This window comes from Gekko japonicus, unplaced genomic scaffold, assembly GCF_001447785.1.
Source record: "Gekko japonicus isolate JY-2015 unplaced genomic scaffold, Gekko_japonicus_V1.1 scaffold190, whole genome shotgun sequence".
Lineage (NCBI taxonomy): Eukaryota > Metazoa > Chordata > Lepidosauria > Squamata > Gekkonidae > Gekko > Gekko japonicus.
The window spans coordinates 1,325,912-1,340,517 of NW_015160841.1; the positions used below are offsets into that span (position 1 = coordinate 1,325,912).

The 14,606-nt window shown below is 44.4% G+C and overlaps 1 protein-coding gene across 1 annotated transcript in view; it reads right to left on the reverse strand.

Moving 5' to 3' along the window:
* EEPD1 (endonuclease/exonuclease/phosphatase family domain containing 1) overlaps positions 1–14,606 on the reverse strand; it is an 80,824-nt gene that overhangs the window by 52,787 nt on the left and 13,431 nt on the right. The window lies entirely within an intron of this gene.

Sequence of the window (14,606 nt, forward strand, 5' to 3'; positions counted from 1 at the left end):
CTAAATTATATGGTCATCAGTGGAAGCTTTTGTGTGTGGATGTGGTATTACACAGACTATTACTCAGATCCAGCAGGAAGTACCAAGGTACCCAATATTTTTTTTTAAACCCAAGAGCTGGCAACCCTAACAAAGAATGGAAACAGGTCTTCTTCTATAGCAACCATCAATGTTTATGTTTCTCTCAGTGTTCCTTTTCCTTTCTGTCTTTATTGTCCTAGGCTCCCTCCTCTTTCCTCTGAGCAAAATCAACACCATTCCTGCCAACTCAGGCCCTCCGATTCATGGACTTGTGTACGAGAGGCAACTAAAAATACCCTAACTGTGAGCTTTTACAAGCCAGATTATAAAAAGCCAAGAGATCAAGTAACAATAAAACCTGTAACTCAGTAAAGTTATATATAAGAACACAGATTACAAGCGGCTGTTTAAAAACTGAAAATTTACAGTGCTCTCTGCCATGGATTCAGTGGTCAGACTTGGTGTAATACTTTAAGGACCACCTACTCCCTTATGAACCTACCGGTCCACTCTGGTGGTCTTTGGAGGACCTGCTTCAGGTGCCCCGCCCCCATCTGAGGCCAGGCAGGGGGCAACCCAAGAAAGGACCTTTTCAATCGTGGGGCCGAACCTCTGGAACTCCCTCCCCAGGGAGACTCGTCTGTTTCCCTCTATCATTGTCTTCTGACAGTGGTTGGAGATTTTGATGTTCCCCCCACTAACTCTTATTGGCCCTCCTCCCTGGTTGTGTTATGTGTGTTCACACGCTTTATTGAATTGTTTAAAACTTATATTTTAAAAGCTGTTTTACTGTTCCAATGTTTATTGTCTTGGGGACCCTATTTGGGTAGAAAGGCAGCAAAGAAAAGTTCTATATACAATCCGTACTCTCTCAGCCTCAGTTATTGTCCGTTGTAAAGTAGTAACACTGGTTACCTGTGGTCCTAGCACAGATTCCCCCGATCAGAGGTTAGAATTCACACAGTCTATAGTAACCCAGAAGCTGATTTGTACAACAAAAGGCAGGATAATTTGACTGATAGTGTACCATTAGGGAAAGCCTACACACTGGAAAGAGAAGACTTCTGCTGCTATCTCAAGAAGCAGCCATGCAAACAATTCACGCCTGTCCTCCACTGGCACCCTTTACAAGTCATCGAGCCCTATATGGATGCAAATGGCTTCATGGCCTTGCTCGAGGCAGAAATGAGCCAGAGTAGCCTAGTAGCCATGCAACAAGGTGCCCAACCAATTCAGTGGTTCATGTCCTTCCTGGTATACCTGTGCCACCCTCTTGCCTTTTCTCTCTTAACACTGGTTATAGCTGCATTGCCACAGCATATTTCAAAATATACACGATTGCTGTCAAGGTACTGAAAGGGGAAATTCCACAACCATGTCCAGGCTGCCTTGACAAAGTTGCCAACAGAGCCATTTTCGTCAGCTTACCTGCCAAATTGATTCACCCTGGAATTCACCTGAGAACATTCCCCTGTGACTTTGACCTTCAACTACACAAAACCAAGTTCTGGGGAAAATAAAATAGAACAAGCCATCCACTACTCTGCTATTCACTGAAGATATGTTTAGAAAGATTTCTCTTCTTCTACTCACAAAAAAGACCAAAGTACATTTTTGTAAAAGACACATAATACACTTTAAAAACTAATGTTTTACAGCTCATATTCTAGCCATGACTTAAGAAACGGATGATGCAAGGTTGGCAACGGTGGGAGAACCCACACCCTGTTGATGACAAGACTTCAGCAGGCAGGAAAATCAGCTTTTAGATATCAAATGACAGCGAAGTCAAGACACAGAATTCTTTCAAAAACCAAAAAAAGGGAAGGCTCTCTCTTTCTCTCTCTGCCCTGATTAAAATTTTCTGCGGAATTTAGAGTAAGATTTCCTACTCAGGAAACAAGGGGAAGAGAACCCTCTTCATTCAAAATAAGATTGTAAGAACCTGTGCTACAAGAGGAGCACCCAACCCACGACCAAATTATGTCCTCTTTAGCCCCCGCCCGTGTCCAGTGTTTCAACATCCAATAAAAAGCAACCGAGGAAAGCAGAATTGGAAAGAGTCACCGGTGTGCGATCGCTGGTAGACAGTAAGGACTCTTTCCTAGGCAACCAGAGATGGCAAGCTGGGGAGAAGGGAGGTTAAACACTTTTGTGTGAGACTTATTTGCAAGGCTTCGGTTGCAGATCTCCCCAAGCATGTGATCTTTCAGAGAGCAGCATTAAGGGCAAAGAAGGCAGCTGGAGATACCCAAGGGGCAAGGAAAAACAAGAGCAGTCTCTCTCCCCCCCCCTCTTTCTCTGCATGGTTTCTATTGGAGCCAATACTGGATTTGTCCTCCTCCCGAGTCATATATTGACAACGAAGAGCAAGGACAGGAGACCTCTGCTGTGTTTCATTAACAGCACAGATGCTGCTGCTGCAGCCCCCAGGCGTACCAAAAGCAGATATTCTGCCTTTGTGATGTCTACTTGTCTCTGAACACCAGTTGCTTTCTGCTCCTGTTATTATATCACATGGACTTTGACGGAAACCAATAAAGTAGTATTTGGTCACATTCACACAGGCAATTTGATCCGTTGCCCTTGCTGTTCCCTTATGGATTTAAAGTGCAGGATCAGGCAGCCAAATCTGTCTGTTGTGCCCCAGTCGTCTTGAGTTCCATTCTCCCCTCCCCTTGCCCCGTGTTTCTTTGATACCTGAGAAAGTCCGGTCCTGTCAGTCTGAGCCACTTCCAAACTAGATTTCCTGTCGTCTAGTCACTCTGTTGCGCACCCAAGCCGCCAGGCAGGTCTCACTGATATCTTGTTTTCCAGCCGCCATTCCCCGCCCCGCCCCCCCAGTTAGTGAGGATCGCATGACTGTATATATGCACCTCTCCCCTGCTCAAAACCTTGTTTTCTTTTGGAAAACTCTCAAAGAAAGACGTCCCTGTTCTGCAGCTTTTTAATTTAATTTGGTGAAGGGGTAAATTGAAACGATTAGAGGGAGGACGGCAGTGAACACCATATCCCAGCATTCTCAGCAAGCGCTTGTGTGCATGCTCAGAGGGAAAACTTTTTAAAGTAATGGCTGACAGCCCCATGAACTACATATCCCAGAAGGCTTATCCCTGCTTGTGGGCATGCTCCTAGGACAAACTTCTTAAAAAAAAAAAGCCGACAGGCTGACTCCATGCTTGGTGCTGTCTGATCATTCCACGGCCAGTAAAATCGCTTTGAAGAGTGCTAAAAGGGGTGAGTCTGGTCAGGATTCTCTGTAAAAAAATAATCTGGCTCTATTAGAGGCGGGGCAACAGCAGATTGAACAGCCCATCTGATCACGACCTTTGCTCCAGAAAAGTGTTTCAAAGCATGTTTAAAAGGCAAAGTTCCTCCAACTTTTATTAGCTTGATTATTGTCATTAGAAAAAGGAGGGAGGGAGAGACAGAGTAAAGGTTTCAGTGGACGGAGATATGGCAGACAATTAAAACGCCATCCAATATTTAAGCATTAGCAGAAGAAACTGGTAGAAGGCTGTAGAGTATACAATAATATTTGAGAAACAGACGTTGCCGTTAGCAAAAATTAGAGGAAATTATGTGGAATACTAGCCACAGGGATGGAGCCTATATGCAAACGGATTGTGCAGGCATACGTATTTTTCTATGTTGCAGAAAATGTGCATGGGCAGGGGTCAAGGCACGGGGCTCCTCTTGCCTCCTGTGCATGTTAGCCCTGCACAACAATCATTATGTTTTACGTGGCTTCCACTGCCAAAGGTAACGAGATTAAGCAGCACAATTACTTGGTAGGAGCTTCCTGCTTTGCCCACAAAACAAGCATGAGCTAAGAGTATCAGTTCAAGAAAATGCACACTCCTGACATGGGTGTGCGTTTGTGTGAATCTGTCTGTGTTACACACATAAGGGAATACAACTCCCAGGAGGAGAAAACATTTGAAAGCAAATCTGAAAACAAGATTTTAATCTTGAAATACGGCACTTTGAAGCAGTTTGTTTATGAACAGTGTGACAATTCTTGAATAAATGGATAAAAGGCTGTAGCCTAGCCATCCTTTTCCAGGGGAACTCATCGCTGTAGTCTGGAGAGGAGATGTAATTCTGGGAGAACCTCACGCCCCACCTTGAGACTGGTAACATTAAGAGAGGGAGGTGGGGGAAGTGAACGTGACCCAGTCCAGGGTAAACCAACAGCTGTTAAAAACCTGACCAGGTAATGCGGCAAACCTATTTCTGAAGTAATGTGATTGTGCATTACAACTAACTTCGCTACATTCAGTTATTGTTCGGACTATCAAAAAACACACTGATGTTCAGTCACTAAACTAACTTCAGCTTCAGCAGAAAAGCTCTTCATGAAACCTGGAGGAGAAAAAAACACACTTGTGGACAGAGATCAAAGAATTGACAGGGTCTTCCTAGGGCTTGGTTTCCAACTAACATAAGCAGCAGTTCATGTCTCAAAACTATTTGCTGCTTATGTGTTGCAATATTCATGCATAAAAAAGTGTTTTCCTAAGGATTTCTGCTCCCAACTCTGTACAAAAGGCCTCTCAAACACAGCGAAGACCTGAGCTGATGGATCCAAAGGTTCAACTGTAATCTCTGAACTATTTTAACTTGCTGCTAAGTAAATCTCCTGATGTTGTAAAGGTTCTTTGCAGTGGGACAGCCAAAACCAAAATGTTCCACTCTGCCTGCAAGCCAGGGATGCATTTCAATAGAGGGAGGGCGGCCTTTAAAAATAGGATCTGTCAGTGTTGAGAATGGACTGATTCATAAAGCTGAAATATGCAGTAAGTTAAGAATGCGATGGAGCAGGAATTTAGCCAAATTGTTGCTTATTTGTTCCATGCGCTGAGAGAGAGAGAGAGAGAGAGAGAGAGAGAGAGAGAGAGAGCGCGCTCTGTAAAAGAGAGATATATCAACCACAGTGACTCTTCCTTCACCCTATAAACACAAGAAGCAGCCAAATCAAACCACTGGTCCATCGACCTTGATACACCATCTACTGCAACAAGCAACGGTGCTCCAAGATCTCAAACAAGAGTTTTTCCTTAAACTTCCCAGTAAAAATCCTCTTAATGGACACACAGGCAAAGCAGCCGGCTCGAGAGTAGCGGCCATGCTCCCAATTAGGCCATTTAAGATACTGGCAGCTGATACAGTACAAGAACCTCCGCTGTGTATCTTATTGTCAGGTGTTTGGCATCCAGCTATTTCCAGGATAATGGTAGGGAGCTTCCGACAATTGTGGTATGGCTGCTACCAAGTTCATCGTGAACATTTCGCAGGGTACCAGTCCACATGGCAAGGCAGAGTATCGCAAGGCAGATGGAAATCATGTGTTCTGTATAGAAGGGGTGGAGTTTGCTTTCAAAGAGAGTGCGGTTTCTTTTTACAAGGTGTGAAAGGAGCATATCTTGAAAGCAGAAATTTCACATATGATCTGGGGCCAAAAGATTGGTCATGGATAACGGCACAATATATGATGGATAGTTCCACAATTCTTCCCACTGAAAAGCAGCCAAGAAAGGCTGAAATATGGCGGAAAACTGCTCAGCCCTTTCCCTCCCTGCCATTTTTCTGCCCAAAAGTGCCCATCCCCAAAGCTGCTTTTCTTCCCTACAGGTGGTTAAATATTTGGAAAGGTAGGGAAAAGACAGAGATACAAAAGGCAAGAATGAACAAGGTTAAGTAGCCTGTTCCCTGGTCCTCCATTCCTCCTAAATTTCTGCAGTAGACAAAACAAAGAATCATACAACTGCCTGTCATGTGGTCCTTAATCAACTGAAGCCAACAACAATACTGGGAACTCATCGAGGTAGAAGAGCCAAGGCAGGCCCCAACACTTCCAGATCAGTATTCAGAGCTCGGAAGCTAAGCAGGGTCAACTGTGGCAAGTATTTGGATGGGAGACCTCCTTGAAATATCCTCCAGGTCCCAATAGGGATCAGTCACCAGAGGTCATCATGACTTCCAGGTGCACACATACCTCACACGCACACACTCACAATGCACATATAAATACCAAAAAAAAACCCCAGATTACTATTCCAATATGGACTAATTATCACTTGCAACATCACAGCCACCCCCAGGCCTTATGCAAATGAGGAGCATTAAATCTGTGAATTAACTCTTAATGCAGTAGCTTGAACCCCACTGTCATACTTAAAACACCTCTTTTTAAAAGCAAAATACATTGATATTAAAACCAGAAATCAAACAGCCTGGCAGCCTACAAATATTATTTCAGTGCTTCTCCATGTCACCATTTGTAGTGTTTGATTTGCTGCCATTAATTCTCTTACGCAGAAACGAATCTGTTCTGGATAAATCTCAGAAAGATATTGCTGTCAGAAGAGAATACAGATTACGCTGGGGGACAGGCAAGTGAATGAACCCTTCAGAATACAGCTAAATTTATTCAGTCCACTCATAAGTGATGCCCGAGAAACTACAGGGACAGAGCCGATACCAGAATTTGTGGCTATGAGGCAAAGCACCCTGATTTTCCCCAAGGGTCAATGTGAATATTAGCAGGTCTGCTCCAGCCTGTAGATGTCCATAATCGGGCCTCCCTGCCTCCACCATCTTTATCTTCTTCCTTCAAGGCCAGATTCAAGAATGTGCTAATTGGCTAATTGTGAGAACCTGTGTTCAGTTCTGTAACTAGACGGGAGGGGGGAAGCAGGAGTGGATGTCGTCATTCTCTGGAGGGTTCCATCAAGCGAGCTCCCTGATTGGCTTTGGAAGACCACCTGATGCCAGATGACCAAAGACTATAATTAAGCCACAGACAAGAGGGAAGCCACTGTGATGGACCGCTATGCAGACAATGCTTAAGCCTCTATCTTGGACTCTGATATTCTAAAAGGTGTGCCATCTAATACCAGGTATTGAAGTATTAGGTGGAGAAGTTGGCTTTTCCTTATTTTCTTGCTGCAAGATTGTAGAGACTGTTTTGCCTAGTGATACCTTATTCCTTAAAGTATTTAATAAACCTTCATATATTTTACAAAAGTCTGGTTTCTTATGTGCAGATATCCTTGAGGACCCACAGGCCTGAGCACTGCTTGCTTGCCCAAGGAATAGTGACTCAGAGGGTGACAGTGGCACTGCTTGATTCCAGGAAGGGTGTGCATGTGCGAGTGTCAGAGATCGAGATGGGCAGCCGTGTTAGTCTGTCTGCAGCAGTAAAAAAGAGCAAGAGTCCAGGAGCACCTCAAAAGACTAACAAAATATGCGGCAGGGTATGAGCTTTCGCGAGTCACTGCTCAGTTCTTCATGTGAGTGCGTGTGCACAAGTGTCCCCACTGACCCACAACAGTGGGGCTCGATTCAGAACTCATGACAGCAGCTCTCTAAACTACGCTGTGTATAGGGGATATGGCTTCCCCTCCCTGCTCTGCTTCCTGACCTTCCTCATCAAAAAATTCCCACGATGTCAAAACCAAGCAAACCATGATTGGTGCAGACCACAGTTTTAATCCCAAAGGTGATTTGATGGCAACCCTGGTATTGAAGAAATCATAGTAAATATGGTGATCATGGCAAATCCCACTCTACCAAAAAAAGAGAGGATGACAGCGGAGCTGGCAGAGGAGGAACATGTGCACCAACAGCACTTTCCTGGTCCTCTAAACCAGGAGGCCCCGTGGTGCCCGTGGGTGCCACGGCTCCTGGCAACACCTTTTCCGATGCCCACCAAGTGTTTGTAGGAAGTGGGCAGGGCCAGGTGAGGCTTTTGCCCAGCAAGGCTTTGACCAGCCGCTAGAGATTTGATTGGCTGTGCAGATTTTTTTTTTTAAGCTTTGCTTGGGCAGCAGCTGCCACCAAGACACAAAGATCTTCACCGTGTGACTGAAAGGAAGCTGCTGCAACAATTTCATGGCTGGCTGCACCTCCTGCAGCAGCCATTTGGTGGCAGCCATTTTGTGCCCTGTCTTGATTCCAAAGCTGCCTGCAAGCTCAAAAAAGTTGGGGACACTTCTACTCTAAGCCACCATTACCATGATGTCTGAACTGTTTCAAACGAAGGAGGCATGGCTGTTTATAAGCACAGGCAAGCTTATCACTTCAGGGATGTGGGAGTGAGACATCAGGACAAGATCTCTGAGGATGCACAGGAGAGGCCCAGGGGTGTTCCCAGGGGAGCGGTGGCGCAGGCAGTACAACGCCTGCTAGTAACATCTGTAGCGAACAGCCTCAATGGCTGTTCGAATCCCCACCGCGGCCGGAGTGAGCTCCCGTCCCCCGTCCCAGCTCCCGCCAACCCAGCGGTTCGAAAGGTAAAATACAAGTAGATAAATGGGTACCTGCCCTAGGCGGCAGGGGGCACCCACCTCCTGGTTCCGGGCCAAGAGTGTTGGCAGCGGCGACGGAGACGGTAGCCGCAACAACAAAGGCGGCGGCAGTGGAGTTCCTGACCGGACCTGACGAAGGCGGAGCCACGGTGGTGCGAGTGCAGGACGGTGCAGCACGGCAGGAGCCGGAAGGACGCAAGCTGGAAGCTGCAGCCGGAGGGCGGTCGCACACGAAGGAAAAACATCGCGCCGCCTGAGGTGGTGCCGGTCAGCTGAGGACACCAGCATACCCCGCCGGAAAGAAGAGAGAACGCACCGCCAACAAGCGTGTCGGTAGGGATGTCCCCCCCCCTAAAAAATCTGTGGCCCTAGGTAGGTTTACTGCGACTATACCAGTAGCAGTATACTGTAAACCGCTCTGAGACCCATTAGGGGTCATGGGCTGTATATAAATGCAATGTAAATAAAAAATAAAATACTGCTACGGATCACACCATAAGGGATTGGCTGTAGACAATACACTGTGCAACGAGCTCTCACTGGTAGCCAAAGGCATGCACACTAGATTTCTGGGATGGTGTTCAGATGTCCATTGCATAGTTGCTTATTGAGGTGTAGAAAATGAACCTGCTGTGTGCTCTGATCCCAAATCATGCTACTACTGAGACAGATGTCGCTGGAAATCCTGGTGGAATTTCTCAAAGGCTTGTTTCACATGGGTCCAGATGATTTTTTTATTGATGCATTTCAGATACAGAACAGGAGGAGAGAGATAATAGAAGCTGAGGAAACATTACTCAAGGCCCAGCTTTGACTACGTTAGTGAGCACTGGTGTGAGCCCTGATAACAATGCTGCTCATCTAAAGCTACCCTTGAAAATGAAATAATTGGGGACAAACAAGGAAACCCAGCAGCTAGATGTGCTATGACATCATAAAGAGATAACTTTCCAAGGCATGTAGCCCAAGCCCTGTAAAACGATGCTAATTAGCTTTCCATGATAGCTAACTGGAACCTCTGAACCTCCACTTTCTGGGAACATCAAATATGGAACCTACTTGTGGGTTCAACTGGTTGCTGTTAGAAGGCAGGTACAGCACTAGATGGATCTTTGTCTGATACAGGAGCAGTTTTTTGGTTCTTAGTCTTATTATTCTTACCTCTAGTCATGGCAGTACCCACACAGTAATCCTTGACAACAGCTGGTCTTCTTCTCCTAGTACTCAGTAGACCAATTGATTATTTTTGTTGTTGTTGTTCAGTTGCACAGTTGAGTCCGACTCTTCGCGACCCCATGGACCAGATCACGCCAGGCCTTCCAGTCTTCTGCCGCCTTTTAGGTTTGCTCAACTTTATGTTCATTGCATCTATGACACTGTCTAACCATCTCATCCTTTGCTGTCCCCATCTTCTTTGACCTTCAATCTTTCCCAGCAGCAGGGTCTTCTCCAGTGAGTGCTCCCTTCTCATTTGGTGGCCAAAGTCTTTGAGCTTCAGTTTCATTATCTGGCCTTCCAGGGAACAGTCAGGGTTGATTTCTTTTAGGATTGACTGATCTGATCTTCTTGCAGTCCAGGGGACTCTCAAGAGTTCAAAAGAATCTATTCTTCGGCGCTTGGCCTTCCTTATAGTCCAACTCTCGCAGCCATACAGTACTACTGGGAATACCACTGCTTTGACCATAAAATAAAATTGATTATTTTAAAGGGCTCCTAACTTTCGTGGAAGAGCCAGCTGGAGTCCATCTTCATGTGGGATAGATATAGATTCCAGGATGACATTTCTTGGATGGACTGGGGAAACCTGTGGTGCCATTCAGGTAACTCAGTGGACTGGTGGTAACACAGGGTCTGAGGACACAGTCCACACAGTTTAACACTGCTACTGAGGATTATACCTACAACCTAAATTACCTTGTTTGTAAATTTGGGATAACAGAAAAATGACTGCAGGCTAAGGTACCTGAGGATTGTCTGTTGATTGTCATTCACCATCTCATACAAAATCATTAATGACTAGAATCAGTGCAAGAGCAGCCTTCTCTATGCTTTTTTCAGATGGTGGTTGTTGTGTTTTTTTAAGTGCCAATACTCATATACAAGGTTGCTCCAATTTCCATAAGGTTGCACCAATTTCTACCCATTCACCCCTCAGGACTTGGGAGAGCCCTCCCCCCAAATGTGCCAGTACCCACTACCAGTGAGTACCACCAAACAAACAAACCACCCTGATCCTTCTTATACTTTGCTTGAGTACACACAGATTGCTGCTTTTATCGACTGCTTGATTTTAAGCTTTCGGGATTTAATCAGTTTTATATCTACCCTATTTAAGTGAGCTGCTATTTCTACTGTTTCTAACTGGCACCCTTTTAAAGGAATAGACTTGTGATGCATCTTAACTTTAATTTTGCAAGGCACCTTGAATGTCATTTAGTGGCCAATGCAAAGGGTTTTCTAAAATAAGTAAATTAAAACACTGTATTTTGAAAGTGGCCCACTGCAAACGCTTTGCAAATCTCTTTTATGCCAACAGCATGCTGGTTTGGGTAGATCACAGCAATAACATTTACACGCAACCAGAGAAACAGGTTAGATGCTTCATGCGTAGCTGGATGGCTAAGAAGCCCGGTATGTTAAAATGTTAATTTCCCCAGGTGCTTTATCATCTTTACCTTCGCCGCCAAGACTTCCCCATTGCTACCCATGGGCTCTTCATGAAAATTATGTTAAACGCTTAGTCATTGCTCACTCCAACAGCCTCCCATACTTCCAAGGGACATAGTTTCACACCTACACTAAAGCCTTATGACAAGACCTGCTGCTGAACTGAAAGGCAGGTGCTTCGAGAATCCCTGTTTAGAATTCAAATAGGGTTGCACTGCCAAGAGCCATCCATCTTTTCAGATCACATTATTCCCACAATGCTAATTTATGGCAGCCTACATTTCTGCCGCCAAAAAAGGAAAAAAGACCAAAGTGCTAAAAATAATAATAATAAATGTGTAGAGTTACTGAAACTAATTGACTCTTTTCAAATGTTCAAAATAGGTTATCTTCATCCCTAAAGCAACAGATCTTCCACCTCAAAGAGCTGGAAAGCTCCCTGCTACAAAGAAAGAGGAATTCAGAAGTCGTGACAATAAAAGATAGATTTGTCTCTGTGTAGTTTAAAAAAAAACCCCGCAGCTTTTCTAAGTCAGCAATTGCTGTGCGCATGACGGCAAGCCACTTCAAGTTCAGCAAGAACACATTAAAAGCTCTCCCATCAGCAAACCCCCGTCGAGGTCAATGACCAGGAATTACTCTGTGGGAAGTGCTGGAACAGGCCCAGGGAGGGGTGTGGGCGGGCGCAAAGCATACACACGCGTGGTATACAGCAGCCACAGGCACATGACAAAGAAGGGGAAATAAGATCTATGCAACAGCATTACTGCGGCAATATTTCAGAGCATCCTCCTAGGCTGCAGATTGAATAGATTTAATATTTTTTCCTCCTCCCTTCAACAAGTGGGGGAAGAGTTCTAAATCCCCAATTATGTTTACACACAGACTGCAAGTAAATTCTGGAGCACACCTATATTAGTGCCAGTTTGCTAACACACTTTCATTCCCCTTTTTAAAAAAAAGAAAGAAAAATCCTTACTGGTACTTTAACCTCCCATTTATTCTTTTCAACTGTATAACAGTGAAACCCAAACAGACGCAGCAAGAAAAACCTGCCTCTATGTCTTCTTTGGTAGTAAACAGGAGAGACCTTCCCACAAGTATCTCCTTTGACAAAATTATTCCACCTACTCTCTTGTTCTCATGGGTCAGGAAAGACAAAACAGCTGGGTTTTAGGAAACGGGCTGATTCTCCTGCTAACGTGACCAAGCCCTGACCTGGATAGCCCAGGTTAGCTCAACCTCTCAGATCTCTGAAGCTAAGCAAGGTCAGTCCTGGTAAATATTTGGATGGGAGACCTCCAAGGAATACCAGGGCTGTGCTGTGGAGGCAGGAAATCGCAAACCACTTCTGAACATCTCTTGCCTTGAAAACCCTAAGGGATCGCCATAAGTCAGCTATGACTTGACAGCAAAAAGGGGGGGGGAACCAATGTATACTGAGAATATGGTACGGGGAGAACAAAACAAAATCCCTTCCTCAGTCATTTAATCCTGACCCAACCTGGGCCTTCCATGGCTGCTTTTAAAAACAATTAAAGGCTAGTAGATTTGATCATGGCTCACTATCCTTGCATCTGACTTCGGTGTTAAATGTTCTGTTTCTTCAGGAGGGACAGCTTTAGAATATTTGACCAGTTATATACAACAGCACATGATGAGTTGCTCTTTAGATGAATGAACTTAAGGATTTACCTAGAACAGAAAGAACAGAAAGAAGAAATGAAGAGGACAAAGAGAAAGTGTATGGTAAGGAGCTAGGGAAGGGGATATATTAAAACGTGGGAACCGACCACCATGTACTCACTACAGTGCAGATGGTAAGGTTACATGTACAACTTGTCCAACAACTATCTGGAACATCTGAGCCATAGAGGCTGACATTAGAGAAATTTAAACTATTGTAGCCTTTGGATATATACAGGAGAAATTTTCTGAGCAGTCAAGTCAAAGTGTATTCCTTGTGAGTAAAGAATTATAATTCCCTGCAGAGGGTTCAAGCACAACACAAAACTGGTTCTGTCAGTTTCTGTCCATGCACAGCACGTATTGGCCAGTATTTGTAAAGACACAAACCAGTCTTTCCACAGTGCAGTTTTTAAAAAGACTTTCTTCGTACCCTAGGTTTTTTTCTCCCCCTAATAGACCTAAAGCCTAATTGAAGATTTGGGGGGAAAGGTAAGACAGATGACATAGATCAATCCTTGAACTGATATCTGTCAAGGAAACTGTGAAATGGTAGGGGGAGGGACTCACTGTCTGGAAGAGTGGGGAGTCCTATCTAAGGGGTAAATCCATATGCGCCTTCTGAGAAGAGGATTCTGAAAGAAATATTGCAATGACTAGTGCATGTGTCTAGATGAAGTAGCAAAGATTTATAACCCAATCTTAACTATGTTTGCTGATAAGACTCACCAAATTCAATATTTGCTGGTAGGTATGGTTAAGGCTGCAGGGACTGGTACAAGAGGCAACTATCCCCGTGAAATGAATGGGAATTGCTCACTTACTGGCCTATTACACATTACCTAAACTGCTAATTCCAGTGGCCTTCATTTTGTACCAAGGACAAGTTCAGAAGTTACATTTCAATTGTCTTGTTTTGGTTTCCCCACACTTCCTGGGCACCATCAGAAATAACTGGAAAACAGACATACAGGAGAGAAGATCATACCATAAAATGAACATAAGGCACCTATCCCTGTGAAATGAATGGGAATTGCTCACTTACTGGCCCTATTACACATTACCTAAACCGCTAATTCCAGCGGCCTTCATTTGGTGGGCTAAATACCAAGGACAAGTTCAGCAGTTACATTTCAATCATCTTGTTTTGGTTTCCCCACAAACCCTGGGCACCATCAGAAATAACTGGAAAACAGACATACAGGAGAGAAGATCATACCATAAAATGAAATTAAATCTCTCCTCAGCTTTAGAGTTCGTTAATCTAAATGGCTGATCTACGATTTAGGCTCAGCTACTCGACAGGATTTTTGTTCCCTTACCATCACAGAAAGCCACTAACTCTTTAAAGACAGAATGGAGAAGTCACATTTGTAGCTATAGCACAAGAGATCAATATTAAGTGACGTGCTACTAAGATTGCAATGTTTAAAAACTGGTCCATCCAGCTATCTCTTTAACAGCAGTTTTCACCTGCAGCAATTACCAGGTTATTTAGGTCCATGCCATCCAAAGCTTCAGCTGCTCATTTCTGTTCATTAAACCTCTATTAAAGTGACAGGAGTTTGTTTTCCCTGGACAGTCAGCTACCTTTATGCTCCTGAAACAGGAATGTTCCACCTGATTGCTTGGAGTCATAAGGGACTAGCCGCCTTGAATCACAAGGAAAGGTGGTGTACAGGAATGTTTTAATAAATAAAATAATAATAAATTAACTAAACACATGGAATTTTGATGACAGTTGCGTTAGAGAGCGTCAATGAGACGACCAGACTGTGGTCGGGTATGATGAAAAGCTGCCAGCCCATAATAATCATAGGAGCAGGAAGTAAACTTCTGCAGCACCCAGGAGGACCCACTAGACTTCAGTGCCACAGTGGATGGATAGGCAAGAAGTTCTTAACATCCTTTGAAAAGGGA